Source organism: Nannospalax galili, unplaced genomic scaffold (genome assembly GCF_000622305.1).
Source record: "Nannospalax galili isolate Female #2095 unplaced genomic scaffold, S.galili_v1.0 scaffold569, whole genome shotgun sequence".
Taxonomy (NCBI): domain Eukaryota; kingdom Metazoa; phylum Chordata; class Mammalia; order Rodentia; family Spalacidae; genus Nannospalax; species Nannospalax galili.
Genome location: NW_008360300.1, coordinates 39,272 through 60,331, shown reverse-complemented (window position 1 = coordinate 60,331; position 21,060 = coordinate 39,272).

Sequence of the window (21,060 nt, the reverse complement as noted above, 5' to 3'; positions counted from 1 at the left end):
AGAAGGTGTGGCTAGCCTGGAGGAAGCACGTCACTAGGGGTGGGCTTACAGAGTTCTTAAGCCTTGCCAGATTGCCAGTCTGTCTCTTGCTTCCTGTGCCTGCATAATGATGGGAGAGCTTAGCTTCTGCTCCTCCTCCAGCCACCATGCCTTCCTACCAAGATGAACTGTAATTCCCCTGGAACTGTAAGCTCAAATAAATTCTTCCTTCTATAAGTTGTTCTGGTCAGTGTTTCTATCACAGCAACAGAAAAGTGACTAGTACATGGATTCATGGCTTAAATAAGTTCTACTGTTTTATGCAAGAACAAGGTGAATAAAATTCTCCCACTTGCACTTAAAACTTTTAGAAAAGATGAACTTGGCTATACTAAATGTACAAAAGGATAAAATTTTACATGCAGATATATTAGACTGACTACATCAACAATGTACCCTTAATATATCAAAGGCACTTCATCTACACGTAAAATATGGTGTCATAAGCAAATATTTCATTTCTATTAAAAGTTCTATTTATTTATTTATTTATTTATTTAATTTAAAACTTTTATGTGTAAGAGCACTTTGCTTGTTTGTGTGTAAGTGCATCCAAGTGAGAAATGCCTGTGGAGGCCGGAAGAGAGTGTGGGAACCCCTGGAACCGGAGTTAAGTACAGTTGTTAGCACAGTGTGGGTGCTGCAAATCAAACCTGGATCCTCTGCAAGAGCAGCCAGTGTTCTTATCCTGTGATCCATCTCTCCAGCCCCAGGAATAGACATTAAATCTCATAATAAACTACTCAGGAGCTTCAGTCATTAAAAGACAAACTTTCACTTGTGCCTCCGGCACAGATTCTATGAAGCTAAGTAGATTCATCAGTGCTCTTTCAGTTAACACTATCAGGCATTATAAGGGTGTTGCTGTGGGTTACATATAAGTGCTTCTGAAGGAAAGCTTAGTTTAGCCTCTAACGAAGGATAAAAACCGTGTTACTCTGCCCTGTTTAAGGTAAGGAGATGAGGCAGCTACATTCTCCTGAAGGTAGTAGACGTTCTTGACCTTGTTGGCAGGGCAGGCCGCATGAAGGCAGGAAAGCAGAAACTTCTATCTGGGTCTCCATGTTGAGCTCTTTCTTCCTGTGCATCTACTGTGATGGCAGACAGTGAGACAGGCCTCATTTGTTTCCTGAGGCGCTTCTTCCCTTTGTTATGTTGGCAAGTGAAGTGGATTTTCAATGAACTCAAAGGAAATTTCTCAAAAGGAAGAGGAGACTGTTTATGTAAGGTTGCCTGGAAAGGAAACTCAGGAGGAGGCGAGAGATGGCTTCTTTTCAGGTGAATATATCCACGTAACTTTACTTTCTTTAAATATTTGGTGTTTTGAATTTATAGACTTTCCTGGCCTTAAATCCACTGTGTAGTCCAGGCTGACGTGGATTTCACAGAAATCCTCAGGTGTCTACCCTCCAGAGTCCTCAGATATGGTGTACTACCATACCTGGCTTACATTAACCATTTACATCTGCATCACCTATGTAGCATAGTCACCTCTCCATTCTGTCCTGCAGTGCTTATTTTTCTCAATACTGATTCAATGAATGTATGACTTTTAATCACAAAAGTATTTCTAGTGTGGTGGGTGAAAACTGATGCATGGCAATTGGCTTTTCTGACCGAGAACTTGGGTCCTGATGTACCGGTGTACTGAAGATTGAAGTTTACATAAAATCGATAGTTTTGATTATTTGAAGACCTTGTATAATTTTTTTTATCATTTTAATCCCTCCAACATCGCAGGCATGATGGTATGTGCTGCTGGGTTTGTTGACACCTGTATCCATTTGTCTCCTGGAAGTCAATTCCCTTGGTTCAGATTCTTTGCTCCAAATTCTGTACTCTGTATGTCATTGTTTTTGATTTGTTAGGAACTTTCTTCTGGTAATTTACAGAATGAAACACAGGAATCATGACATTTAATACAGACTCTCTCCTTTCATCACTGGTAGTTTTGTCCCTTCCTTGGAGCAAGAAACCTTTTATATTTGTTTCCTAAGTACTCAGTTTTCCAGGTGGAGATTCTGAAGCAGGCCTCTTTCTCCCTGTTGGTATTTCTATTTCACACTCAGATCACAGCACGGCCTCCATTACTAGTTCTTTGTACCTCAGGAAAGACCTCCACTTATCAAACATTAAACACAAGGATTTTTCCGCTTTGTAACTATTTGTATTTACGTGAATATTTTTCAATACGTTTTTGGATCTTGCCTATTTTTATTACTCTCTGCAGTAAGGAACCTTATTCTCAAAATTCTTATTGTTGTATGTTTAAATCAGTCATTCCTTTTTCATAAACTTTAGGTAAGAAAATGAGAACAAAAAGAGAAAGTAGTATAAAAATAATGTTAGATACTTTATGCTACAATGTTTCTATAATTCCATTGCACGCAGGTTCTAGGACACACTTCACCGGATTGTGTCTCTTCTTGCTGTTGAGGGAGAGCACACACAGTCCATGGCACTCTTCCTTTAAACTCCTCCTTTATTCTTCAACCATGTTCTGCTCTGTGCTGCTGGAGTCTGTGTATTTGTACAAGGGACACTGACCTCACTGGAATACTCATTAAAAAAGGGACAAGAGGCTGGAGAGATGGCTCAGTGGTTAAAAGCACTGACTTCTCTTTCAGAGGACCTGGGTTTGATTCCCAGCACCTACATGGTGGGTATGAACCATCGTTAAGTCCAGTTCCAGGGGCATCTGAAGCCCTCTTTTGACTTCTGCAGCATTGCATGACATGGGTGCACTCACATACATGTAGGCAATACACTCATACACATAAAATTAAAATAATAAATAAAATATTTTTTAAAAAGGGTCAAATCAGACTCAGCCACAGATCCTGTTGAGTCAAAATGTATGTTTTATCTAGGTCTGCAGTGCATGGTTAGAAACAAATTTCTGAAGTGTACTTATAAATCAGTGTGACTTTACATCAGAAAAATATGTGCAATTGATCTTGTATGCTAAAAATATCAGAGAGAAATGGAATTCCTCTGAGGGCTTAATTTTATGTGCTATGTTCCTTAAAATCATAGTCTGCACATAAATTTGGAGGATCTGATGCTCTTCTTTTGCACAGAGTTAGCAGGTAAATTATGGAGAGTTACTACACCAAGAACCATCATTTCTGATTATTCATATTCCTCATCTACTTCAGAACTTGTTTACTAATTATCTTCTTTTCCTTTGGTTCGGTACCCTGTCCAAGGGCGCATGGTCAAACTATATTTTTCTCATTTTAGGATCCAGTGATTTTCGAAGATTTGTCCATAGACTTCTCCCAGGAGGAGTGGGAATGCCTAGACTGCTCAGAGGGACTTGTACAGGGAAGCGATGTTGGAGAACTACAGCAATCTGTTGTCTGTAGGTGAGTATTTTTCTTTCAGAATTCTTAACTATTCTGCATCTTTTGACAGATGATAGTCCACTTTGTAAACATGTTTATTTTGATGAGTAAGTCTTAGATTCCTAAAAATAGTGTAATAGGGAATGTCTGGGCTTGGAGAAGACAATGGTCATATTTTAAGATTCCTTTTCATTTTTGCTTGTTAAAGGAATTATTCAACTTTCTTTGTTTCTTGTGTTAAATTTAGCCAGCCATCAGTACATGATACCCTAGTCAGAATCTTAAAGTTCCCTTTCCATAGCTGCACTGTGAATCATTGAGAGAAACCAGCATATAAAAAGTGAAAAAATTCCTGTATATACAAAAGTGTTAGTCAAAAAATAAAAATTAGGAAAAAATATGCAGAGTCATATCTTTTCCTCCATATTATCATGGAAACACAGGGCTGGGTTAGAAAGCCTATACTTTCCAAGAATCCACAAAGTGTCATGTGCCTCTTTCTCATGCACAGGTCTTGCTGTGTGTAAGCCTATTCTGGTCTTCTGTCTGGAGCAAAGCAAAGAGCCCTGGAATGTGAAGAGAGGGGAGACTGTAGCCCACCAGGTAGGTTTGAATGGATGAATTTGGAGCCCAAGTGAGAGGTCTTAAGTAAAGAAGGGTAAAGGAAAAATGTGCCATGGTCTGTTTCAGTAGAAATTATAGCAATTTCCTCAATATGTTTCCTCTAGTAAATGTCAAATGACTTTGCATTTTACTCAAATACAAATACATCATCATTTATTTAATTAGTCCATATGTCTTATGTCTGATTTCTTGCAAATGCTAGAGTTTTTAAAAAAGTATTTTATCATTTTTATTTTATGTGTATGAGTATATTGCCTGCATGTAAGTAAGTGCACCCATGTCATGCAATACCCACGGAGGACAAAAGAGGCCGTTGGATCCCCTGGAACTGGAGTTATGGACAATTGTTAGCTGCCATATGGGTGCTGGAATTTGAACCCAGGTCTTCTGTAAGAACAGTCAGTGTTTTTAACCCCTGAGCCATCTCTCCAGCCCCAGCAAATGCTAGAGTTTTAATAGCTGAAATTTAACATATTGTGAAGTTAGTAAATATTGTTTTTTTTTCATTTTGTGTCACCTTTGAAAATTTTTGTTCCCTTCTGATTGCTTGTGATTTTCCATTGGTGTAGGATCATTTATGCATTCCTCCCAAAATGGCAGTTAGATTGTGGAGAATCGCATAGAATATTTACATAGCATGGAATTCTGTATTGTCTTCCCATCTTTGCATAAGAGTGTGTTAAATGTATGTGACTATCATATGGCATTTGTGGATTGCTCTGTTTTCTATCTGCTGTTGATGTTTACAGTCCAGGTTAGTCAGAAAAAAGATTGTGAAACCTTGATCTTGCATGATCCTTAAAACTTTTTCTATTGTCCAAGACATTGTGCATTGCTAAAAGTTTTCTTTGAGTGTGGGACATTGCAAATCTCTGTTGTGTACATGTGAGTCAATCTAGACTTATTCAGGATCCATACTTTCTCATGCTGATCATATGCTTATTTCTTAATAATCTTTGTAACCTCATTATTCATCACAGTTAGGATATAGTTTACAGAGGCATGGCCTGGAGGATAGATCTTATTCAGGCATGTTCCTGTCTCTCTATAATTCTTGTTGGCCATGCAATTTCATTTCTTTTTTTTTTTTCAGTGTATATTTTTAATCGAATTTTTCTGAATTTCATATAATTCATCTTAATCATATTTAGACCTCCCCTGTCTTCACCACCCCCATAGCCTGCCCACAGGATTTTACCCATTCTGTCTTATATATTAAGGACTTTCATGTCAAGTGTGTGTAACCAGATAGCTTTTGGTGTGAGCTCATCCAGTGGAGCCTTTTCGGCCTGTCTAGAGTCACTCCCTTAAAGAAGGTCAACTCTCCCTCAACCAGCAATGATCAGCTGCCAATAGTTCCTCAGCTAAGGTCTGGGCCTCCCATTAATTTCCCTAGTTCTGCACTGGGTTTTTATCTGCTTAAGTTTGCATGGGTCTTGTGCATGCTGTCGCTATTGCTGTAAATTCATATGAGCAAGTTCCCAGGAGCCTGTAAGACTCAGATTCCTTATGGTCATGCACAACTCCTGGCTCTTTCAATCTTTCTGTCTCCTCTTCTGCAATGGTCCCTGATGCCTGGGTGGATGAGGTTTAATATAGAAGTCCTGTCCAGGGACACATACTCTGTAATTTCGTATTCTCTAACTTTGGCCAGTTGTGGCCTTCTGTGTTCTTAGTCCTTTGTTGCATGATGAAACTTCCCAGATGAAAGTTGAGAGATGTGTTAGTGTTCTCTCTATCCCTTATTCAACTATGATCTGTGAGAATTAGATGTAGAGGTTCCACTGTCGATTTGTTACTCAGGGTTGGGCGTTTCACAGACCTGAATTCTGTTTGTGACCAGTTCTTGAACTCTAAACTCTGTCGCAAAGGAAGCTTCTATGATGAGTGGTGGCTGATATACTTGTCTACAAATATAAGAATCCATTTATAAAATACAGTAAGAAATTATGTTTGTCCAGCTATGTGGCAGAGGTCAGGTTTTCTCTGGGGTCTATGACCACTCCAGCCATGTGTATTTGGCTTTGTTTATAGTGTCACACGTGAATTCCTGCTCTTAGAGTGAGCTTTAAGTCCAATTAGATAGCTGTCGATTAATGGGCACCGCTATAGTTTTTGCTGTGTGCATCAGTGTTATGGTTATTGTGCTTGACAGCCAGGATTGAACCATCAATGAATTTTTTTACCTTAACGGCTTGCATATCCTCCAAAAATATAAGAACTTGTCTTCAGGGAATAGGACTTCCAGGTCAGTTCCAGCTACATTGCTCCAAGTCCTGTGTCCAAAATATGGCCCATCTTCAGTTTCAGGATTTTACCTTCAAGTTCTGGGAGGTAATCAATGGATGTGGCAACAGCCTGTGTCACTTCTGGAGTCTCCTGAGCTACTCTGACCAACAACTCGAAAGGAGGTTTCTTCTGTTTGGCATTTTGTTTCCTGTTATACAGCTATCAACTACATGCATGAACTCATGTTCAGGTATTGTATGTGGATTTTTCAGTAGGCTTCCGAACTAATACATTTCCCTCTAGTTTTTCACACCAACTAAGCATTATTTATCTCTCCTATCTCTCCCTATCTCGTTCTCCTCCATTCCCAGATAAAGTAGCCCATTTCCACTTGAAATACCTGTCTCTTGTTATCCCCCCTCTCATGAGTTTCTTCTTCCTCATTACCCCCATGCTTCCTTGGTAACATCTGTCTCCTGCTATCTCCCTCTCTTAGGCTCTTTCTGTTTATCTCCATCATTTCTCTCCATTTCCTGACTTCTGAGGTTACAACATGTTGTATACTCACATGTAAGGATTTGGTGCTAAGAGCCACATATATGAGAAAAACATACATTGCTTGTTCATCTGGGTCTGTTACTTCATTTAGTTTAATATTTTCTATTTCCATCCATTTACCTGTAAATTTCATGATTTTGTCTTTTTTTAACCACTGAGTAGAACTCCATTGTGTAAATGGACCACATTTTCATTATCTATTCTTCAGTTGAGGGACATTTGCTTGGTTTCCATTTCTTAGCTATTGTGAGAAGAGCAGCCACAAATATGGATGTACAGGTAACTCCGCAGTAGGATGAGTTCTTTGGGTGTATTCCAAGGAGTGGTATATCTGGATCATAAGGTGGATTCATTTTTAGTGTTTTAAGAGTTCTCCACACTGCTTTACATAGTGTTTGCACACGTTTTCAGTCCCATGATCAGAAAATGTTCATTCCACTTTATCCACATCCTTGACAGCACTTGTTGCCATTTGTTCTCTTGATCTTACCCAGTCTGACTAAGATGAAATCTTAAAGTAGTTTTGATTTGCATTTCCCTAATTATTAATGATGTTGAACACTTTTTAAGGTGTTTCTTAGCCATTTTTACCACTTCTTTTGATATCTCTTTTTTCAGATTCCTAACTTGTCTTGTTTTGGGGTCATTTGTTTTCTTGATTTTTTTCTTTTTTTAAAATTCATTATATATTCTGGGTAGTAATGCTCTGTCAGACGTGTAACTAGTGAAGATTTTCTCCCACTTACTGGGTTTCCTCTTCACTTCCTTTGTTTTTTCTTTAGGTTTGTACAGAAGTTCTTTTTGTTTAATGAGGTCCCACTTGTCAGTTGTTGACCTTAAATCCTGAGCAACTGATTACAAATAGCCACATTTGGCATTGATAACTGTTTCATAATGTCTGATTTAGAAAGTCCTTTCCTGAACTTGTAGGGCACTGTCTATGTTTCCTTCTAACAGTTTCAGAATTTCAGGTTTCATCTTGATGTCTTTGATCCATTTGGAGTTAACTTTTTATACAGAGTGAAAAATAAGGGTCTAATTTCACTTTTACATGTGTAGATCCAGTTTTGTCAGTACCACTTGTTGAATATATTGTCTTTCCTTCAGTGTGTGTTTTTGGCACCTTGTCAAATATTGGGTGGCCAAAATTGCATGCATTCATGTTTGGGTCTTCAATTATGTTCAATTGATCTATGTGTCTAAGTACCATGCTGTTTTTATGACTATAGCCTTGCAATATTATTTGATATTTGGTATAGTTATCCCCCTGGCATAGTTCTTTGTGTTCAAGATGTTAGGGTCCTTGACTCGGTGGGTCGCTTCTGGAGAACAAATGCACGAGTATGGAGATGCAAAAATCAAGCAGAGATTTATTAAACCAGCTAGCTGGGGCTGACCGTCCTTCCAAGATGCACAGGTCTGGTTAGAGCGATCGACCCTGAGGCAATTTTAGGTAAAGATTATATAGGCTCCCACAACCGTTACACAAAAGCCCATGTTTATACAGCCAATAGTTTCAAAGCAAGCATTTCACAAACCAATAACTTTAAAACAAGAAAAATGTTACAACTCCCTTCAGGTATCTCAGTCGGGGAGAGACGGTTGGTATGTGCCTGGCACGGCTCTTTCCTATTATCTTGTGTAAGCAGACATGTCTACATGACCTGACACAGAACAGGTCAGGCCTCTGGGGCGGGGGCGGGGGCGGGGCTGTAGCACTTGCCTCTATCTCCGGATGCCTGTGTCTCCAGTTGAGTTAATTGGTTACAAGCAGTAAATTTAAACAAGTAAATTCAAGCAGTAAATTCAGACAAGCAGTAAATTCCTCTTTCCCTAACAAAGATTGTTTTGGTTATACAGGGCTATTTGGGATTCCACGTGAGTTTTAGGATTCTGTTTTCTAATTCTGTGAATAATGTCATAGGGATTTTTATTCTCAGAGCATTGCTCTGAGAATTGCTTAGAGCTTTTGTTGCTCTGAGTTGTAGAAATTGCTTTTGTTAGGATATGCTGATTTTTCAGAAATTGATATTGTACCCTGAGATCATCTAGAAAGTGTAGATTATTTCTACAAGTTTTCTGGTGGAAAATTTTGCTATCTCTTATGTATAATAAGATATCATGTGCAAATAGGAATATTTTGACCTCTTCTTTTTTAAACACCACCCATTTACTTCTTTCTCTTGTCTTACTGCTCTAGTGTCGGGAGCCGCTAATCATTGAGCTGTTGGCAGCCTCGTTTGCTGAGTTTGTGCCATGCAAACCAGTACTTAACCTGCCCATTCAGGAGGAAGGAGTTTTCTGGAGAGCCTCACAATACCTGACCTTGAGGCATTAGTGGTAAACAAAAGGATCCAAGAAGCCTTTGATCTGACCGCTCCCTGACCCTCAGATACAGGTGGGGAAATCCAGCAATTGTAACTAATTGAGTTCTTCTGTATAAAAAGACAGAACTGAAATAAATTGAGGCTGCAGTATTGACTGTGAGCCCTCCCAAGAAGCATCTTTTCTGTCTCCTTTTCTTTCTTTCAATCCTCACTCCCCCTTTCAGGTACTGTCCGTTTTGGCCGGCTGGCACCGGCACTCTAGCAAGAATTTCAAGCACTATATTGAAAAAAAGTGTAAAATTATGTAGTTCTTTGACAATATCAGTGATGATAAATGATTTCATGTAGCACAAGATTGCTTAGGATTGAACTTAGATATACAAGCTATTCTATAGAAAACATATTAATATAAACATTCTTTAAAAGACATGTTCTGTATTCTCTCCTAAGGGAAAAAATTCAATTTCAAGTTTTCATTTTTAAGGGATGACATGACAATGATTGATTTTTACAGGGCAATACATTTCAATTCTGACTGTTTCAATTCCCAGCTTTCTACGGGTTTTCTTTCTTTCTTTTTCCTCCTAGCTACAGAGGCATTGTGTCACTATTCTTTCTCTGCATTTATTTGATTGTGTTACAGCTATTTGTAATAGCAGTTACTCTTGAGTGCTTTGGCGTGTCCACTCAAGTTCTATGAATTCAACAGTCAAACCTGACACTGCCATATTTTGAGTCACGTTCAGCGTTCCAGTACCTTAATTTAGAATGTTAGATCCTTAGAAAACTATATAAGACCAACATATTATACCTAGTCATAGTGCCTTTCCTAAACACCTATTTTATTAAATTGTGGGGACTGTATGTACAATGTGAGGAGAAAATAGTCTACATTTGGCATTGATAACTATTTCAGGTCTTCATAATTTTTTGCATTGTAAGTATTTAAGTTGATAACTCATCTTTAATTCCTATATTTATGGACTTAAGATTAGCTTTATTTTCTGCACAATGGCCTTTCTAGTGAGACAGTTGAGATAAGCATTAATCTGTGAGTATAACAATATGTAATTTGGAGTCAGTTTACTACTATAACTATTTAGTAGAAAATAGTTTTAGACTCTCCCCCATTCCATGTGACATGTCTAGCCTCAGGATCCTAAGCCTCATATCATTGTCAGGTATGGACTGACTGCATCCTATCAAATCATAGGATTTAGTCAAATCATAGAGTGGTTCGTTGCTTCCGTAATATCCATGCTACTATTGCCCCAGTGGGCATATCTTTCCAGTCCACTCGTTAAAGAGTTCATAGGATATACTGATGTGGAAGGTGGATGATTATTTTATCCTTCTGGTGGCATGCCTGTCACCTTCCAGTACTGTGAAAGCTAGCCAGTAGAGATGACGCTCTGATGTCAGTGCCAGGTTGACTTCTTGTTTGCTTTGCAGCTCATGTATGTGGTGTCTTCAGCAATATGACTTTACTGCAAGAGACTGCAGAGGCCTTTTCAATGAATAGGGCACCTATCTCAAGTTGCTGTCCCCCCCAACTGAAGTCTCATTGTTTTTGATGAGGCAGAATTATTGTAAGAGCCTGAGGTAGTGAATGACCACAAGGAGACAGAGTTTTCCAGACAGTTTGTCAGTTATTCCTGTGTACTCACAGCCACGTCAACTGCATATACAAGTCCCATGCAACCTCAAAGTAAACAAAATCCCACCATAGGTATGGGAAAGGAGGTAAGAAATCCCAACCCAATCTATGGAACTTTTGAAACTAATGGCTGCTGGGAAGGGGAGAGACAGTTTCTTTCAAATGTAAGAGTCTTGGTAGGTTCACCAGGTTACACTGGATGGACCCACACTGAAGGATATTTAGGGGCACAAATTAGACATTTGTTCCTTTTGAGAATGCACATTTAATCACTTAGAAGTCATTCTGTAAAATCACTGGGAAATTTATGCAGACATCAAAGTATTAGAAGGAACTTGCTATCTTAGACCCTAAATTTAACTCAACATTTAAGCATACTAGAGCATTCAGAACATGTCAAACAAACTTAGTTTTTCTTGACATAAAGCAATGTTTTTGTGAGTACATGGGGAATGTGTCTAATCTGTTCTCCTTTATGGCTTGATATCACAGTGGTATTGATGTTTGATGAGAACTGATATCAATTTGCCTTATGAGAATTGCTGTTCATGTCGAATTACTTGGCTTGTATGCTTTGTCCTAACTTTCTCAGGACTAGGGTCATTAATTTCTCTCTTTCTTTGTGTTTTTGTGATGGTCATTCTGTGGCTCCATTTTTTCCTGTTTGTCGATAGGGTTGATCGTGTGTTGGCCCAGTGCTGGTTACTAAATTTAATGAGAGTTAATTATTACTTTTTTACTGAGCCCAGAGGATTGCATTTTTAGACCTTTTCCCTCACTTTCAGTTCTTCCGTTCTGCTTCCTCTTCTTGCTCAATGTACTCTGACTCTTAGATGGCATAATATAAGAAATTTATTTTAATCTGTTTCCACAGCCATCACTTATATTCTACATCCTGGGCTGCCTGTAGTCTCTGTACTTGCTACTGTAAATTGTAAGGAGAGACCAAATAAGGCTGGGGGCAGTGTTCATCTGTGTGCATAAACATAGGAGTTTAGAAGGAAGTTCCCTTCCATGCCAGTTTAATTAGCCATCAGAAATATGTTCCTCTCATTGACCGTTTACTGCCTCCCAGCTTGTGTTGTTAGCTAGACTCACAGTACCTTGCCATGCCCTCCTGTTTTCTCCGGTTTGGTTGATCTTTAATGAAAGGGCAGTTGGTTACTCGCCCAACAACTAAGCCACTGTTTCACAGATGAGCAGTTCTTACTTTACCAATGGTTGCTTTGTAGTCCCTTTATCCTACTTAATCCCACCACAGCCAAAACATTCATTTCCTCAAACCCTGTCTCCTTCCCTTCTTAAATATTCCCATCTACAGTATCCCCTTATTTACTTTCATTTTATCTGTCCTCTATTGTTTAACCTGCCTTAAGGTAACCTCTCCCTGCCTATTACCTTATTTCCTGATTTTCACAAGTTCTTCATGTTAGACTCACCATAGTAATGAGTTAAAGTTTAGATGCTTGTATGAAAAAGAGCATAAGGTATTTGTCCTTTGTGACTTAATTACTTCACTTAGAACAATTTGTTTGAAATGCCATCCATTCTCTGCTATTTCATGATTTCAAGTTTTCTTAAGGCTAATAATCTATTTAGCACGTCTTCATTATCCATTCATCAAGTGTTGGGTGTTTCGGTTACCTCCATGTTCTAGCTACTGTGAATAGAGTAGCCATGACCACAAATGTGCAGGCACCCCTGTGTCTGAGACAGAATTATTTGGGAATATACCCAGGAGTGATGTTTCTCTGCAGTATTGTAGGTTTCTGTCTAGCTTATTAGTGACTCCTTCAGACCGATTTACAAGTGGCTGCACTAGCTCACAGTCGCACTAACAGTGAATAAGGGCCCCTTTCCTCATATCTGCGCCAGCATTTGTTATCAGTGTTCTTGATTATATCCATTCTGATTCAATTGAGATGGAAGCTAAAGGGCATTTAAATATGCATTTCCTTAGATGGTAAGGTTGATGAACACTTTTCAACGTGTTTTCTAGTCTTTGTGTTTCTTCCATTGTAAACCTTCTTTTCTGGCCTATAGGTCTTTTTAAAAAAATTGTGTTGCTTGTATTTTGGTCTAAGATTGAATTCCTAGAACAATCTAGTTACTAAACCTGTGTTGATTGTATTGCTACAGATTTCTCTCCCATTCTGGGGCTGCTGCATCACTCAATTACCAGCTTCCTTTTGGGGCCCTGTGTTTATTCAGGGTCCTATTTGCTGTGCTCCTTCAGTCCTCGTCTGAAATTATCACCTCTAGCTGTATGTAGAACATTCTCCCTACTTTTCCCTACAGAAGCATTAGCCTATCACATTATATGTTGAGGTCTTTGATCCATTTGAAATTGAATTTTGTATGCATTGAGAGTTAGGGATGTGTCTCATTCTTGTACATGTTGATATACAGGTTTCATAAAATTTGTTGAAGATGCTGTCCTTTGTCCATTGACTATTTCTGGTGAATTTGTAGAAAAAAGTAAATGTATCTGTATGTGTGTGGAATAGTTTCTAGGTGATCTATTCATACTCCATTGATCTGTGTGTCTGCTTTTTCCAGAACTGTGCTCTTTTTATTCATTGGTCTGCAATATAACTTGAAACTAGGCATGGTGATAACTCCTGCCATATTGTTTTTATTCAGGTTTGCCTTTATTGTCCTTGACCTTTTCTTCTTTCATTTGATTGTAACTCTGTTTTGTCTATATCTGTGGAAAATAGCTGAAGAATTTTCATTGGGAAAACAATGTATCTGAAGATTACTTTTGAAAGGATGGGCATTTCAACAAGATTAATCTGTCATTCTTTGGGCCTGGAAGGTATTTCCATTGCTTGGTTTCTTTAATTTCTTCCTTCAGTATCTTAATATCTTCAATGTAGAATTTTTTTTCTTTCCCTTTTCCTGTATTTTATGTTTGTGTGGCTACTGTTAACATGATTGATTACCTGATGTTTTCATATGCTTGGTAATTGGACTATAGTGATTTTTGTGTGTTTTATATCCTGTCCTTTTGCTGAAAGTGTCAGCTCTAAGAGATTTTCCATGGAATCTTTAAAGTTTTTTAGGAATAGAATCATATCAGCTGTAAATAGAAGTATTCTTACCCATTTCTGTTTAGTATCTCTTTTGTTCCCTTCGCTGTCCTATGGCTTAGCAAAGCATTCTCACACTGTTTTCAATAGCACTGAAGTGTGTGGACACATGTGTCCTTCTTCTGTCTGAGTCAAAATTACTTGAGTTTTTCTCCATTTAGTTTGATGATAAATGCTTGTTATATGTAATGTGAATCACTTTAAAATAATTTCCATCAATCTTGAGCCTTTCCATGCCTTTGACTATGAAGTGATGTTGCTTTTTTGTTGAAAGTGTTTTCTGTGTTTATTGGGGTAATCATCTCATTTAAGTTTTTGAATCCATTTATATATTGCATTGCATTCACTGATTTATGTATGCTATGTCATCCCTCCATATCTGGAATGAAACATACTTGATTATGACTACTGTTGTGTTTGATGTGTTCTTGAATTCCATTTGTCATTATTTTATTGACAATTTTTTTCACCTATGTTTTTCAAGGAGATAGTTCTTTACGTTGTCTCTTTCTTGTGTCTTTGTCTTGTTCCACTATCATCAATACTGACTTAATAATGGGAGTATGGAACAATTGTTACTTTTTTACTTTATACACTAGTTTGTGAAATATGAATCTCAGTTCTTTGAATGTCTGATTGAATTCTGTAGTGAGTGTAGTGTACCTAGACTTTTGTGCACTGTTAGACAATCTACTACTTATTGCTTTTATTACTAGCTTTAGATCTGGTTAAATTTTCATTTTATTGGGCTGGAGAGATGGCTCACCAATTTAAGAACACTGGTTATTCTTGTAGAGGACCCAGGTTCAAATCCCAGCACCCACATGGCAGCTAACAACTGTCTGTAACTCCAGTTCCAGGGGATCTGATGGCCTCTTCTGTCCTCTGTGGGCATTGCATGATACGGGTGCAGTTACCTACATGCAGGCAATACACTCACACACATAAAATAGACTTTTACTAGCGGTACTACATGGAGTGTTTATTTTGTTTTCTCGTGTAGTGTATTATTTTCTTTTGAGGGATCCAGTTTCTCTACTCTGTCCTCAAGCCTTGATATTCTGTATTCTCTCTGATCTAGTTTGGAACTGTGGCTTTCCATTGTTTATTTGTTTGTTTTTCTACTGGACTTATTAAGATTTCATTTCAGGCTGAGTTGTTTCAAGCGTTTCTCTGTCTTTGTTGAATTCAAATTTTATGCTCTGCACTGACATCATTACTTCATTCACAATATTCCCTTATGTTTTCTTGGAATTCAGTCATTTTGTTCCTGCCCTCTTTGACATCATTTCCATGCTTGTTTCCTCTTCATATTCTTTAGATTCATTTAAAATATGTATAATTGCTTTTGGATGCTTTTGAGTTTTGTATCTTGGATTTCATCTAAAGTGCTCACCCTAGGGGACATTGATGCAGAATTGGTAATTTTTTAGGGATGGGACATGTTTTCCTGGTTTATCCTATTGTTCGTGTTTTGAGAATGGGACCTGAGAGTCCTAGTTTTTGCTCCTATCTGTATTTGGTATGAGTTTTTAACCCAGAAGGCAGAATCACAAGGTTACGTTTCAGGCTGGATGTCTCAGTGATGTCTACATGGGACAGAACCTATGCTGGGAGCCAGGAAGTCAGCAAGGAGTCAAGGCCACAAGGGTCAAATAAAAGTTTGAGGAACATGGCAATGTGTGGACATCCAGAATTACTTACTTCGGATGGCCTCTACATGGTGTGCTGGGAACCAAGAATAAACGGGAAACATGGCTCTTACATAACTTACTGCAGAATGATTTTTTGCAAGAATCCACATTTGTGAGATTTCTTATAAAATATCCTTGGGACCAAGGGCACATGTTCTCCTCCAGTGGACACTTAGAGCAATGGTGAAATAGCATCTCCATTCCCAAAGAGGACAATCTCATAACCTTGAGATGCTCATTGGTCATATCTTTGTTTTCTATATTGTTACTGTGCAGTATGGTTCCAAGGAGTGTCCTGTGGGCCTGTTCTCGCAAAGAACCTGATGTCTAAAAGGCACGAGATGAAGGGAATCAAAGCCATAAAGGACAGATGAAGTTTTAGACAACAAGGTAGTGGTGTGGACATAGAAAAAGACTTAGATATGATGGCTCTACCAGATATTCAGGAACCAGGGATAAACAGTGAAGGTACACATTATGTAACTGGGTACAATAACAGCTTAGGGAAGAGATCATCTTTGTGTGATTTCCTATACAATGTCCTTGGGACCAAGGGTTGGACACAAGCATAACTCTGCCCTTAAAGTGGATGACAGATGGTTCATTCTGGAGCCAAATATGAGTGACTATGGCCTGGGAAGGCAGATTCAGTTCACCTCAAATTCCGTCTTCCAACATAGTTAACAGTTTCATGAAGTTTTTAAAGGAACAGAACAGAGAAAAGTCATAAATCAAGGCACTTTTCAAATACATTCATGGAAACATTAAGTAGGCAGATACTACAAAAGAGAAATCTCAGCTATGGGCTCCAGATGCTTTCTGATGGAAGTCAACCTTTGGTTTTTGGAAGTTGATGGTTGGCTGGAAATCACTATGTAGATCAGGCTGACCTCAAACTCATAGAGATCCACCTGACTCTCCCTCTGCCTCTGCCTCCCAAGTGCTGGGATTAAAGGTATGTGACACCATGCTGGCTTATTACTTTTATTTTTATGTTACCTGTGTGAGTGCACCCTTGTCATGCAATGCCTGCGGAGGTCAGGAGAAGGCATTGGATCCCCTGAAACTGGGATTACAGAAGGTTGTCAACCACTATGTGGGTACTGGGAATAGAACCCAGGTCCTCTGTAAGAGCAGTCAATGCCCTTTACCGCTGAGCCATCTCTCTGGCCCCAGAGTCTAGGTTTGACCAGAAACTCTTCAGAAGCAGAGAGATCCAGTAGAGCATTTTCCTACAGAAGCAGAAGAGACTGTAACCTCTCAGTGTATGATCTGGGACACAAAAACTCACTGGAGCCACAGGGGCCACATGGAGAGGAGTGGTATGGAACCGCAAGTGGGTGGTCCTTGAGTGGAGAGGGGCTTAAGGGCACCAGAGGCAGGGTGGAGATATTCACATGGTCAGAAAAGTGTGGCCCTGAACTCCAGGAGGGACAGGACTGAGGAGCTGTGGTACTCAGAGAAAGGGGACAAGCATGGAAATTCAACAGGGATTTATTTATTAATTTATTTATTTTTCATTAAGATAGTATCATCCTGTGGCCCCAAGCTGTCCTGGAAGTCACTCTGTAGACCAGGCTGACCAGGATATCACAGACATCCTCCTGCTAGGATTAAAGGCGTGGGCTACCAGGCCCAGTCCTGTGAGAAATATTGGAGTATGCTGTTCTGTGCATCCTTTGCGATAAATTTTACATTGTTTGAACTAGGACTAATCCAGATTTTTTTCATTAATTTTATGGCTGCCAAAATATTCCCATAGAAATATCTGATAAATTTTAAAAATTCTTGCGTTGTTTGCAAATATTGGGAGAGTAGCCTGCAGTCTATAGGAAGTACTCCAAATAAATTGTTCCTCCCTTTGCTAGGTAGAACGAACTAATCGCTTCTGATTTGCATCATCCTTCATTGATGCTTTCTGAATTCTGTGCTCTACCCTCATCCAAGAGAGCATTTAGACCTGGGGCCTTGGTTTTTGCAGCGAACTTGAAAGGTAATTAGTCACAAAAAGAATGACTGTAGACTTCATTGAATCAGAGCATAAATTTTAGCAGACTGCCAGCGTCAGCATTCAATTCCTTTGGCGAGTTAAAGGTTTCATTGCAGAGGTCTTTCCTCTGCTTCGTCAGCTTATTCAAAATCCTTTTCTCCCTTCTCTTTAGACCATGTATTTGTTTAATAATCAGTTTTAACTATATAAATAGCAATATTTGCATTTGCTATAAAATCATTCCCATTGGCTGGTTATATAGATGATCAAAATTGTTGTCTCCAAACAGGCATTCCTTATTTCCTGGTAATTTATATTTGTATGACTTAATTTTTAAAACAATGTTAATTTTGAATTGCAATAATTCCATATGTTATACAAGGTGTTGTGATCATATTAGCTCTCCCCATTGCCCTCACTCATTTCCCTCCCTCACATTCTTGATCAGCTACAACTTCTTTTCAATTTCTCTCCATGTTATTTCATCTACTTGTTCAGGTGTTGGGTAGGAAAGCAGGCTGCTGCGTAATCGTGACTGCAACAGCCAGCCATGTTGTTTACAAAAGATAGTGTTTACATCTCGTTACCCATACTCCGGTTCTTAATCTTTCTGCCTCCTCCTCTGTACTGTGTCCTGGGACTTGAACAGGGTAATATAGATTTTCTGTTCATGGCTGTGAACTCAGCAGTCACTAGTGCTCCGTACTTGATCAGTTGTAAGTCTCTGCAATAACTGCTGCCCATTGCAAAACAAGGTTCTCTGACCAAATAGAAAGCAGCATTAGTCTATAGGTCAAAACAAAAGTATTTAAGGGCAGCTTAGTTATATGTACAATAGCCAATTATCAATAGTACATTCTGTCATAGGGCCCGTCACCTTCCCAGTTATAGAGTTTTGAGAGTTTATGAGGCTTTCATTTTCTTCTGAGAATTGGGCATCAACTTCAATCAGAAATCATTTGTTTACTTACAAAAACAGTCTTGCCACTGTTGTAACAGTGGGCATATCGCACCTGGCACATTGGTATTGTAGCACACAGTGTCCACATCTGCGTGAGACCATTGAAGATTCTTCTCTCCCAGGTGCCAGTATAGCAACTTTTGGCACTATAAAAGCTAGACAGCAAGGAGTCTAGACACTGTGAGTTGTGTGCTGATTTCTCTGTATATTCTTTGATGGTATGTTAAAGGTCATCTAATTGTGTTATTATTAAGGTGGATAACAAATATGTTTTTTGGTGGACTATTCATGGTGTTTCAGTTGTAGAATGGTATTGTTTACAAACTCCGGTCTTCTCCAAGTACAGTCAGTGCTTGTGTCTGCTGAGCCATCTCTCCAGTCTCCTTCTTTCTTGCTCTGGATAACAGTTGACACAGTACTTTGAACTGGAGTAGAAGGAATGGATGCCCTTGTCTCTAGCCTGATTAGAGTGGAAATGATTCAAGTGTTCTCCATTTAGTAAAATGCTGGAGTGAGGTCTGAGCACACCATCTTCATTTGCTGATGTTTGTTTCTTCTATTCTCATGAGCTCCAAAACTTTGTCTTTTTCAACTTGCTAAGAAATGATTTTTTTTTGTCTTTTTTGAGACAGGGTCTTCCTGTAGCTCCAGCTGTCCTGGAAGTCATTATGTAGACCAGGCTGGCCTCGAACTCACAAAGATCCACTTGCCTCTGCCTCCCAAGTGCTGGGATTAAAGACGTGCGCCACCATGCCTGGCCACTTATGTTTTTTTAACCTGCGTATATGAGTACTGTATTTACATCATTTCTTCCACTCTTCCCACCCCAACTCCTCCCATGCCTCTTCTACTACCTCTCAATTTCTTGTCCTCTCATTTTATTATTGTTACATATACATACGTACATTCAAATACACATACACATATAATGTACTGAGTTCATTTAGTCATGATGATGTGTACATGTGTTAAGAGTTGACCACCTGAGATTAGATAATCTGTCAGGGAGCTTATCCTTGGAGAAAACTGTCTTCTTCCCTCAGCATTTATTGATTGCCTGTGGCATATCATTTAAAGTTGGTACCCGGTGACATTTTCCTCATCTGCATTGGTATGTCCAGTGATGTCATTATGTAGGTCTTTTATAGTAACCATATTGTGGAGATTTCATGGGTGCAGTCTCTGTAGCATGTCTAGAATACTCTATCTAGCAGCAAGTGTTCTAGTCCTCTGGCTCTTACAACCATTCCAACCCCTATTCTGTGATGTTCCCTGAGCATTAGGTTTAGGGGTTGCATAATAAATCTATCATTTAGGGCTAGGGAACCACAGCATCATTGAGTCTATGCATTTTGGTCTTTTGTAGAACTTTGCAATAGTATCTATGACAGCCCTTTTAGGTTTCTATTGAAATGCTCAAATACACTCTGCCAAGGAATCTAGGTATGTGTTGTATTATATTTGTTGATCTCTACATGTTGAAACATTCTTTCATCTTGGAATGAAAATTTCAAGTAGTACGTTGTTTGTAAAATACTGGGAACCTTACAGGTAGCCAGGTAGCACGTTCAGGTAGCACATCCTCCCACCCAGCCATACCTGCAGATACATGAAACCTATTGTTTCTGCAATTCTGGGAAACTTCTTTTTCTCTCTCTCTCTCTTTTTTTTTTCCAGTTACTTCATTTTCACTATTTCACAGTACTACCAAACAGATCAAAGGGCAAACAGGGTTTATTTCACATTAATATATTAACTGGATTTTTTTGTCAAATAAATAGGGAATCCTCTTTAAATAACTTTCTCTTCCTTTTGTGGCCAGTCTAGGAACAAGAGCAAATCTTAGTGCATCCAGGGGTCGTGAAGCTTAAAGACAGGCAGGCAGCAGGTTGCAGGTCGCAGGTCGCACACAGCTGGGGGCCCTTGTTCCTGGAATACCCTACAGTTCCCCAAAGGGCCTGACAGGCAGACATGCGTTGGACTGCTCTGGAGGAGAAGCCTCTTGTAGAGGGGAGAGGAAAGGAAAAGGAAAGTAATTTCCAGGAGCATTAGCATAGGACCAGAGGCCTTCCTCCCAGCCACAGCGGCTTTGCCTTTGATGCCACCCAAGCCCTGGAAACTCAGGGTAGAGCTCCCACAGTCAGAGGAGGCAACAGAACAAACAAGGACAAGGGTAGCAGGGGGTGACTGGAGCCAGAACCTGGCTGAAGGGAATGTGGACTGACAGTTGGCTGGGTCAGTGGCTTTCCAGGGCCAGGCACAGACAGGAAGGAATGTGAGCATGGCTTGGCATGGTCTGTAGTGGAGACACTAGGCTGGTCTGATAAGCCCATGAGGTGGAGTACAATGGCTGCCAGACAGAGGGCTGGACTGCAGAAGAGTGGCCAGAGAGTTCCTCCATAGGAAGTAGCTACTAGAGTCAAACAGGAACTAGGGGTCATCCTGTGCCCCTGGGAATCCCAGAGATGGTGGCAGGGGAGCACGCCAGAGCAGCACCATGGGCTGAGCTAGTGCGGGAAGCTGGTAGATGCCTCTGAGCCAG